Genomic DNA, 11,437 nt, shown 5'->3' with positions numbered 1-11,437 from the left:
TTTTTCTCATAAGAAGTCTTAAAAAACACACTGATAGTTGACACTATATATATCAAGGTTTTCTGGCAAAAATTTCCATGGAATGTAGTTCAGGGAAATGCTCCAGAAAAATTTTTAAAAAGCTTCTGTGGTCAAATAAGCTTGGAAAATGCAGCATGTTTGTTCCTGCCTTGGAATGTCATCACATACATAAGCTTAATAAAACTTCTCAGAAGTCTATAGTAAAGAAGTTCTAGTTCAGTTTTCCCTTTTCATATAACACCCATTAGCAGGAGGCAAGAAATGCTAGTATAGAAGTGGCTTCATGTCTTTTCTCTGTCCCTTTCACTTGTTGCGTGGCTGGTTTAGCACTGTAGGTGGCTCTGGCCTGAGTACGCAATGTGACCCTTTGGGAGTCAAGCAGGTGAGTGCATCCCAGAGCCTGCTGGTTACCACCCATTCTTCCTTCCTTTCTTATCAACAGAACCCCATTTTATATGGGTCAATGAGTGCTGAGGCCCCCTTGAAGCTTGGTGTGGCCATGTGACATAGTTCTAACCCGTGAGATGGGAACAGAAGTCTCTAGAGGGACTTTCAGAAAAGCTCATACATGCATTTCTTCTTCATCATTCATTTTTCTGCCTAGAGTGCAGAGGCAATACATGGAGATGCAGCAGCCATCTTGTGACCATGAGGACAAAGACCATTTACCAAGGATGACAGAAGAGAAAGTTAGCAAGAGCCTTGACCCCTGATGAGGTGAAGTCATTTCACCAGCCTAGGACAGCTTCTAGACTTCTTGGGAATGTGAGAAAAACAAACTGTTATTTGCTTAAGCTCTTATAGCTAAGTTTCTGTTCCATGCAGCTATTATTCTGATCAAAATAATGTTTCAATGTTTATTCCTGAGTATCATATAATTTTGCTCTGTAGGTGTCATCTTGGCTTTCTTTATGAATGGCAATTACTGGCTGGGTGCAGTGGCTGAGGTGGGTGGATCACTTGAGGTCAGGAGTTCGAGACCAGCCTGGCCAACATGGTGAAATCCTGTCTCTACTAAAAATACAAAAAAAAAATTAGCCAGGTGTGGTGCCACATGCCTGTAATCCCAGCTACTTTGGAGGCTGAGGTAGGAGAATCACTTGAACCCAGGAGGCGGAAGTTGCAGCGAGCCAAGATAGCACCATTGCACTCCAGCCTGGGCAACAAGAGTGGAACTCTGTCTCAAAAAAAAAAAAAAAAAAGAGAAAAGAGAAAAGAGAAGAAAGGCAATTACTGGGTAGGGTCTGTTTACAAAGGTCTGTTTACAAAGCAGGCCAGCAACAGCATCAAGTCATTCAAGTCAGTGTTTCTCAATGTGGCCCCCAGACCAGCAGCCTCAGCACCACCTGGGAACGTATTAGAAGTGCACATCCTCAGACCTCGCCCTAGACCTGCTGAACCTGAGACTCCAGGGGTGGGGCCTAGCAACTTGTGTTTCAGCAAGCCCTCCTGGTGCTCCTTATATATGAACATTTTAGAGCCATTTTAGAACTTAGTTTAGAACTAACATTTTAGAACTTAGTTACACATTCAACCTCAATGAATTTGTAAACCCAAGCAAGGTCACTTTGAATGAAATAGTTAAGTTTGAACAGCAAGACTCATGCCCACACCTAACAACACAGCACAGGCTCTGTGAGAAAAGGTGTCTGGCTTTGCCTTGGAAATTCAAACTGAGATAGAAGTACTATAAAGGGGCCAGGTGCGGTGGCTCACGCCTGTAATCCCAACACTTTGGGAGGCTGAGGCGGGTGGATCACAAGGTCAGGAATTCAAGACCAGCTTGACCAATATGGTGAAACCGTGTCTCTACTAAAAATACAAAAATTAGCTGGGCGTGGTGGCATGGGCCTGTTATCCCAGCTACTTGGGAGGCTGAGGCAGAAGAATTGCTTGAACCCAGGAGGCGGAGGTTGCAGTGAGCAGAAGGAGCAACTCTGTCTCAAAAAAAAAAAAGTACTATGAAGATAACAATGACAGAAATGGAAGCTACCACCACTTAAAGAGTGTGGTTAATTGTGGTTCATGTCAAGGTACTAAGAGGCTAGTGTTGCAGTTTTCTTTTCTCTTCACTTTGCTTTGCTTTGCTTTGAGATGGAGTCTCACTCGGCTGCCCAGGCTGGAGTGCAGTGATGTGATCTCAGCTCACTGCAACCTTTGCCACCTGGACTCAAGCAATTCTCCTGCCTCAGTCTCCCGAGTAGCTGGGATTACAGGCGTGCGCCACCACACCTGGCTAATTTTTGTATTTTTAGTAGAGACAGGGTTTCACTATGTTGCCCAGGCAGGAGTCTCGAACTCCTGACCTCAGTTAATCTGCCCACCTGGTTCTCCCAAAGTGCTGGGATTATAAGCATGAGCCACTGCTCCCAGCCAGTATTGCAATTTTCATAGGAGGCTTTCACTTTACCTTTCCTTAATAACATACTGTTCCCTTGCCTCCAACTTGGTTCACCGTACAATTAGAGTATATAGATAGGATTTGTACAAATCTCAGCAATTTAAGAATTTGCAAATGTGCATATGAGTGAAGACAAGGTAAGAGTGCGATTAGAAATGCTCAGTGTGGCTGGAAATGTAATGGGCATACTTTATTCTCACTCTCAACTTGAGATCTCCAGACTCACTCTATTCCACCCCAAGGTATCTGCTTTCTCCCTTCTATTAAGCAACCAACCATTACTGAGCACTCTCGATTTTCCAAGAAAGGTGCTCATATATTTTGGGTGAATCCCATGAAGCCCGTATTTGTAGCGGACATGTACTGTAATCCCAGAAGCAGAAGGGACCTTGTCCTCCTTTCTCCACTCTCCTCACACTGTGGAAGCTTCAGGGCACAGAGGCAATTGAGAGTTGTTCAGCAGCAGTGGTGCTGAGCATTTAGCTCTGGCCACAATATCCGGTGGCCAGTGCAGTTGATGTCAACATCAGTTTCCCAACCAGACCAACCCTGAGGCTTTGCCCTGCATGACTTTCCCTGCTCCCTGAGCTCCTTTAGGTTCTGCTAAGCCTGGTTCTATAGCCTTCCCTTCTATTGTGTGAATTGTCCAAAACTGATTCAATAAATTCCTCTTTTGCCTAAGCAAGCCAGAGTCACTTTCTGTTTGCTTTCAACTTAGAAGTCAAAGTAACATAATATTATTGCCATCTTTTTTAAGTGAAGACACTGACATTTGAAGGTCAAGGAACTTGCCAGATGTGTAATACCCAGCCTCCAAGATGGCCCCCAGTGATCTTCACCTCTTAGGTATTTATGTCTTTGCATAGTCTCCTCCCATGTTGAATTAGGACTGGTCCGTGTAGAGTTCAGGAGGGATAATATGTGACTTCTGAATTGAGAGCATAAAGGACACTGCAGCATCTGTCTTGCTCTCTTGGATTGCTTACTCTGGGCAAAGCCAGTACAATGCTGTGAGAATGTATTTACCATGTCTTTCATTTTTGTATTTTTATGCCTGTCCCAGGACTAGCCAGTTTTTAGAAATAGCAAACAACCATGAGGGTGCGTTACAAATGTAAACCGATCAATCCAGAGCCCACACACTGCCACCTCCTTTATGGGCTCTCACCCTCCAGGCCACTATCCACCTGCCCTAATCACCCCAGGAGTAGGAACTAGACAACTAGGGATAGCCCATATGGCCTAGAGCCTGCTGAAATAATTCGAACTATTCAATCCAAAGCCCAATCACCCTCCCTCACTCATTCCTTCCCACAGAAACCACAATAAAAGTTTGTGCCCCTGGCTGGGCGCAGTGGCTCATGCCTATAATCCCAGCACTTTGGGAGGCCAGGGCGGGCAGATCACAAGGTCAGGAGAATAAGACTATCCTGGCTAACACAGTGAAACCCCATATCTACTAAAAATAAAAAACATTAGCTGGGTGTGGTGGCACGCACCTGTAGTCCCAGCTACTCGGGAAGCTGAGGCAGGAGAATCACTTGAACTCAGGAGGCAGAGGTTGCAGTGAGCCAAGATCTCACCACTGCACTCCAGCATGGCGATAGAGCGAGACTCCATCTCAAAAAAAAAGTTTGTGCCCCTGTTTTCACTCTGCTCCCTCTGCCTCCTGACTGACCTTGGTACTTCCCCATGTGGCTGGTGTGACACACCCCTTCCTCTTGAGATCTGTGAGCATAACAAACTATCTTTTTATTAGCAGTCGTTCCTGATCCGATGGCTTTGCCATACCTGAATATTAATAAAACCTATATTTTAAAACAGAGGACACTCAAGTACCATGTGGTGAAGCCCATATGGAGAGGAACTGAGGCCTCCCACGACAGCCATCCCCCACTGGCCAGCCAAGTGAGTGAGCCTCCTTGGAAGCAGACCCACCAGCCCCAGTTGAACCTTTAGATTAGGGCAGCCCCAGCCCACACCCATCTGCAGTCTCATGAGAGGAGAGAATCTAAGCCAGACTTCCCATTCAAAAAGCTCCAAAATTTGCAACCTACAGAAACTGAGAGACAATGCTTATTGTTATTTCAAGCCACTAAAGTTTGAAGTAATTTGTTTCTCAGTAATGGCTTCTAAGTGGAGGAACTGATTCCTCCACTAACCCCACTTGGGGTTTCCTTGTTGTCTCTCCAGTGTGCCAGTATGAGAAATAGAAAGATACCTTGGGCTTCTGACTCAAACAGTAAGAAAAAAAATTGTAATTTCACATAACAAGAATTCAAGATGTAGAGAGCATCCAGGGTAGATTAACAAAGCAGCCCAGTGATCTCACTCAGGCCCCAGATGATTCTCTTCATTTCTCTGCTCACTCAGCCCGTCAGCTGATCGTTCTCTTTTTCAAAAGATGGCAGCATCATTGCAAGCCTCTCATACAGACAGGACAGTGTGAAACTTCCCAGAAGCCTCTTAACTGACTCACTCCCGCTGGCCAGAATTGCAGTGTATGGCCATACCTAAGACAATCACTGGTAAGTAGATTGGGAGACAGAGTGCAGTGATTGGCTTAGACCAATTACCAATGGGAGCACAGTGATTGGCTTAGATGGATTACCAATGGGAGCGCAGTGATTGGCTTCGACTGATTACCAATGGGGGCTCAGTGATTGGCTTAGACCAATTACCAATGGTAGCCCGGTGATTGGTTTAGACCAATTATCAATGGGAACACTGTGATTGGCTTCGACTGATTACCAATGGGAATGCAGTGATTGGCTTGGCTTAGACCCATTACCAATGGGAGCACAGTTATTGGTTTAGACCGATTATCAATGGGAGTGCAGTGATTGGCTTAGGCCAATAACCAATGGGAGCATAGTGATCAGTTTTCCTTTGGGGATGAAGCTTGGGAGTTCTTCACTTGATCACATAGGGCTAGGGACACCCTTGAACAAAATCCAGGTTCTGGCAACAAGGAAAACCTATGCACAAGGGTTGGGGTGATGAATGATTTAGGTACATTATCTTCTACATAAGCCATCAAGGGGCCAGCTGCACTATCGAGAAGGGCAATAGAGGCCCAGAGAAGGTGTTGGGAAAGCAGAAGAGTCGGGGCAGGTAGGTCGGGGCCAGTTGGAGGGCCTTGGGCTTTACACACACAATGAATAACCTGAATGAGTCACTACCTAAACCACTGTTCCTTCACTCCATTCTCCCTCCTGAGGATGGGTTATGCACCTGCTCACACATGTGACTGTTCTTTCACATCACCAGTTTGGGTTGGGATGACATGACCCAGCTGCCTCCAGAAGCCTCCCAGCCAATGGACCCAGAGCAGGCTGTGGGCAAATCAGTCAGGTGGTGGCTGCTGATTGGAATTCATCTGCATTCTCAGGGTGGAGAGCAGCAGATGTGTGCAGCCTCCTCCCCTATGGAGGGGATGCTATTTGTTTAAATGGTGGTTGGTGATGCCAGAAACACTTGGCCTCATTTATCTGGATATAGAATAATCCAGCACAAATAGATCAGTAGTAGTAGTACAGCAGAGATAGTAGCCCAACCCTTTTATTTTGTAGACATAGAAAACCAAGTTCATGTTGAAGTGACTTGGCCAGGATCACAAAGGCCAAACTAGAACTAAGACTGGGTCTTAAGACTCTTGCTTTCATTCTCTTTCTCATTATACCTTGTAGGAAGAGTTTCTATGCTAAATTCTATGCCAGATATATAACGTCATTTTTCTGAGAAACAAAACTGCTTTAGGTAAGTTGTTCTAATAGTTCCTCATGTTCATCTGAAATCTACTAATTATGTTTGATATGGAGACTTATTTTTAATGTTGTGTAATTAGACTTGCAAGTTCCACCCTTAAAAGTTTTTATCTGTTGTTTACCAAAACAGGCCAAGATTCCAGCTCATAATATTTTCAACCACTTTTGTCATTCTCCAATAAATTACATAGAAAATTGTCAGGAGTAATTCCTGGCCGGGCATGGTGGCTCACACCTGCAATCTCAGCACTTTGGGAGGCCGAGGCAGGCGGATCATGAGGTCAGGAGTTTGGGACCAGCCTGACCAACATGGTGATACCCCGTCTCTACTAAAAATACAAACAAACAAAGAAAAAATTAGCTGGGCGTGGTGGTGCGCACCTGTAATCCCAGCTACTCAGGAGGCTGAGGCAGGAGAATCACTTGATCCCAGGAGGCAGAGGTTGCAGTGAGCCAAGATTGCGCCACTGCACTCCAGCCTGAGCAACAAAGTGAGACTCTGTCTCAAAAAAAAAAAAAAAGTAATTCCTTTCCAGTGACGGCAGAAATCAGAGACTTTAAGTTTCCGGTTCAAGTTCACTGGACTCATTACTTCAAAGGGAGTATAATAAGCCCCCTGAGATTATCTTTCTGAAGTAACTCTTTTCTGTCTATCAGCTGACTTGCAACTAATTGTGTACTTGACACAGATCCACATGACTCGGTACAATGGGAATAGTCCAGCAGTTTTGAATTCTTAGATGATTTTCGCTCTTTGTTTCTTAGCTTGTTTGAAGAGATCAAAAGGGAGCTCTATCGCTGTGTGATAAGTGTCTTTCTATCACTGTTTTCCATAGCTTTCCCTTCCAAGATCCATTATAACTTTGGAAATGTGGTGAAATGTGTCTTATAGGACTCTATTAAAGACTAAATCTGGTAAGGTTTAGTCTAGGGGTGTGTGTGTGTGTGTGCACGCACGCATGCCTGCATGTATGCTGGGAGTAGGCAGAGAGGGGAAAGGAGGTAATGTGGGGGTTGCAATTGTAGCACTTGGATCAAAACATGGATGTTTAGCACACATCTACAATAAACATGATCTTCATTATTTTTAGTTAGCCACATTATTATACCCAGAAAAATAATTTTAAAAGCTTTCAAAGGTTAAAGAAATGATTCACAGCAGATAATCAGAATCTAAGTTGGCAGTCTGTTCAGTACCCATCACTACTTCTCCCACTAATTTTCAGATTGCCAACTTGCTATCAGTAAAACATCCTTAGTCAAGCAAACGATTTAACAATTATTTGTCCTCATCCACTTTTGCACACAGGTGAATAAGCTAATGTGGGCTGGAAACAAGATTAGAAACAAACTCTGATTAAACCATTCATTCATCAAATGTACATTAAACACTTACTATCTGACAGGTTTTGTATTATGAGAAAAGAAACAGTAAACAGGAGGCTGGGTGCAGTCACTCACACCTGTAATCCCAGTACTTTGGGAGGCCAAGGTGGGTGGATCACCTAAGGTCAGGAGTTCGAGACCAGCTTGACCAACATGGTGAAACCCTATCTCTACTAAAAATACAAAAATTAGCCGGGTGTGGTGACACATGCCTGTAATCCCAGCTATTTGGGAGGCTGAGGCAGGAGAATAGCTTGAACCAGGGAGATGGAGGCTGCAGTGAGCTGAGATCGCACCACTGCACTCCAGCCCGGGCGACAGAATGAGACTCTGTCTCCACAACAACAACAAGAAACAGTAAACAGGAAAAGACAAAAGGTTTCCATTCAGTAGAACCCTGTGGTGGAGGCCTGGACAGCATGCATGCGCACACACTGGTGAAGTACCAGTCTTGGTGTGAGCAAGGAGACAGTGCAGGAAAGCCTTCAGGAGGAGGTGATGTCAGAACTAAATGTGGAAGGACAGGTGAGAGTAGACAGACATGGAGGTAAGGGGAAGAGGAGAAAGAAAGGCTTGGGGGTGTGAGGAGGGAGTGTGCATGTCAAGGACCTCACAGTTAACTTGGCGGGGGGCGGGGGTGGGTTCAGCGGAGAGTTAGGGAGTGAGAAGGATGGAGGCAGAGGGTCGGGGGCTCATGCGGGGCTGGGTTGGCTTTGCCAGGAGATCAGACTAAATCCTGATAGCCATGAGAGCTATTGTAGAAATCATTTCAAGCTGATCAGATTTATTTGAGTTTACTGAAGGAGGGAGGAGGCTGTTTTTGTGTATTTGTTTGATCTTTTTTGGACAAGCCTTAAGCTTAGTAAAGGACTATACGAGGTCCTTAATATTGAAAGAGCCAACATATACCGTCATACATTCTTCCAACATTCTCGTTATTCATGTACTGCATTCAGATAAACATATTCTCAACAAATATTTCCTTCATTTGTAACATCTAGGCAGAGGTGGACAAGAGCAGACAAAAGAGATGGCAAACTTTGATGACCTTCTTTATATGCCTCAAGGCCTCACCACTGATATGTCATTGAGTATTTCACACTGGCTTCCTCCCACTCTTTTCATCAAGGTCTTAACAACCATTGTGTCAACGTGTGACCTTATAAACTGTACGCAAGGACCCTTTTTGGGACAACGTGATCATGGGAGAGAAATCTCTCCCCTTGCCTCCCTCTTCCTACCCATCTGTGCTTCTGCCTGAAGTCATTGGTATTTCAGAGATCGAAACTGTGTTCTTTAGGTCTTAGCCACCAGTTTTTATTTGCATGAGCCATACCAAAGAAACTGAGAAATTCCTTTTGTGGCTTGTCTACTCGGAACTTTGAAAAGAATGAACAGTAACATTCTCAGTCAGATTCAGATTTCATATAAAACCTGCTTTAGAGAACTGAAGGATAAGACATGCTTATTTAAAACTTTTAAATTATTATCCTCTCGATAGAGACAGCACCAGGGCAAGTGAGAGCCAGACAGGCACTGGGCGACTCTGTGCCTCACTGAGGAAAAATTACTCAACATGAGCAAAGGAGATCCTAAGAAGCCAAGAGGCGAAATGTCATCGTACGCATTTTTGTGCAAACTTGTCAGGAGGAGCATAAGAAGAAGCATCCAGATGCTTAGGTCAACTTCTCAGAGTTTTCTAAGAAGTGCTTAGAGAGGTGGAAGACCATGTCTGCTAAAGAGAAAGGAAAATTTGAAGATACGGCAAAGGCGGACAAGGCCCGTAATGAAAGAGAAATGAAAAGCTATATCCCTTCTAAAGGGGAGACAAGAAAGAAGTTCAAGGATCCCAAGGCACCCAAGAGGCTTCCTTCAGCCTTTTTTTCTATTCTGTTCTGAGTATTGCCCAAAACATCCTGGCCTGTCCATTGGTGATGCTGCGAAGAAACTGGGAGAGATGTGGAATGACACTGCTGCAGGTGACAAGCAGACTTAGGAAAAGAAGGCTGCAAAGCTGAAGGAAAAATGCGAAAAGGGTCTTGCTGCATATCGAGCTAAAGGAAAGCCTGATGCAGCAAAAAAGGGAGTTGTCAAGGCTGAAAAAAGAGCAAGAAAAAGAGGAGGAAGCTGAGGAAAATGAAGAGGGTGAGGAGGGGGAAGATGAAGAGACGAAGATGAAGAAGACAATGATAATGAATAAGCTGGTTCTAGTTTTTTTTTCTTTCTTGTCTGTAAAGCATTTAGCACCCCTGTACACAACTCACTCCTTTTAAAGAAAAAAAATGAAATGGAAGGCTGTGTAAAATTTGTTTTTAAACCATACATTGTATTTTTTTTGTATAATTAACACATTACCAAAATGTTTCTTTAGATAGCAATGTCTTGGTGGTATTTTTTTCTTTTTATATTTTTAGACTGAGTCTCCTCTGTCACCCAGGCTGGAGTGCAGTGGCACCATTTTGGCTCACTCCATCCTCTGCCTCCCAGGTTCAAGCGATTACCCTGCTTCGGCCTCCTGAGTAGCTGGGATTACAGGCGCATGCCACCATGCCCTGCTAGTATTTTCAATAACCACTAACCTTACCTGGTAAAGTATGGGGGTTGTAAATTGGCATGGAAATTTCAAACAGGTTCTTTTTGGTGCACAGCGCAAATTAGTTATATATGGTGATGGTAGTTTCTTCATCTTCAGTTGTCTCTGATGCAGCTTATACCAAATATTTGTTGTTCCGTTAACTGAATACCACTCTGTAATTGAAAAAAAAAAAAAAGTTGCAGCTGTTTTGTTGACATTTTGTTGACATTCTGAATGCTTCTAAGTAAATACAATTTTTTCTTCCTTTTTTTTTTTTTTTTTTTTTTTTTTGAGACTGAGATTTGCTCTTGTTGCCCAGGCTGGAGTGCAATGGCGCGATCTTGGCTCACCACAACCTCCGCCTCCCAGTTTCAAGAGATTCTCCTGCCTCAGCCTCCTGAGTAGCTGGGATTACAGGCATGCACCACCATGCCCAGCTAATTTTGTATTTTTAGTAGAGACGGGGTTTCTCCATGTTGATCAGGCTGGTCTTGAACTCCTGAACTCAGGTGATCCATCTGTCTCAGCCTCCCAAAGTGCTGGGATTACAGGCGTGAGCCACCACACCCGGCCTAAATACAATTATTTTTAATAATTAAAAAAAAAAGTATTATCCTGTCAAGAGCCACCCTAACTAGACTCAGTACAATGTTAATACACATCACCCAGAAGAGAAGGCACCTTCAGTTCATGCCAGAGAATCTCTCTTGCCGGTAAAAAGTTAAAAAAAAAAAAAAAAAAAAAAAATCACCCAATTTGGGCAGTGTTACCAAATGCACCCATTTTTCTTTGCAAGTTCACAAGTTCTTCTTTTTCCTTTTTTCCTTATTTATTTATTTCTTTTTTATTTTTGTTTGTTTGTTTGAGATGGAGTCTTGCTCTGTCACCCAGGCTGGAGTGCAGTGGTGCAATTTCAGCTCACTGCAACCTCTGCCTCCCGGGTTCAAGCAATTCTCCTGCCTCAGCCTCCCCAGTAGCTAGGATTACAGGTGCCCGCCACCACACCCAGCTAATTTTGATATTTTTAGTAGACACAGGGTTTCACCATGTTGGCCAGGCTGGTCTTGAACTCCTGACCTCAGGTGGTCTGCCTACCTTTGCCTCCCAAAGTGCTGGAATTACAGGCATGAACCACCATGTCTGGCCAATTTATTTCTTTTTTAAAGGGACAGGATCTTACTATGTTGCTCAGGTTGGTCTCAAACTCCTGGGCTCAAGCCATTCTCCAGCCTCAGCCACTGCCCCACCTCCCCTGCCCCTAATTGCTGGGATTACAGGTGTGCACCA

At 44.2% G+C, this 11,437-nt stretch overlaps 1 pseudogene; it reads left to right on the top strand.

Moving 5' to 3' along the window:
* The first annotated feature begins 368 nt into the window (after window positions 1-368).
* Window positions 369-9,789, top strand: LOC129059960 (high mobility group protein B1-like; annotated as a pseudogene).
* Window positions 9,790-11,437: the final 1,648 nt, after the last annotated feature.

The sequence above is a fragment of the Pongo abelii genome, chromosome 5 (genome assembly GCF_028885655.2).
Source record: "Pongo abelii isolate AG06213 chromosome 5, NHGRI_mPonAbe1-v2.0_pri, whole genome shotgun sequence".
Taxonomy (NCBI): domain Eukaryota; kingdom Metazoa; phylum Chordata; class Mammalia; order Primates; family Hominidae; genus Pongo; species Pongo abelii.
This window is presented reverse-complemented; position numbering and strand designations above follow the sequence as displayed.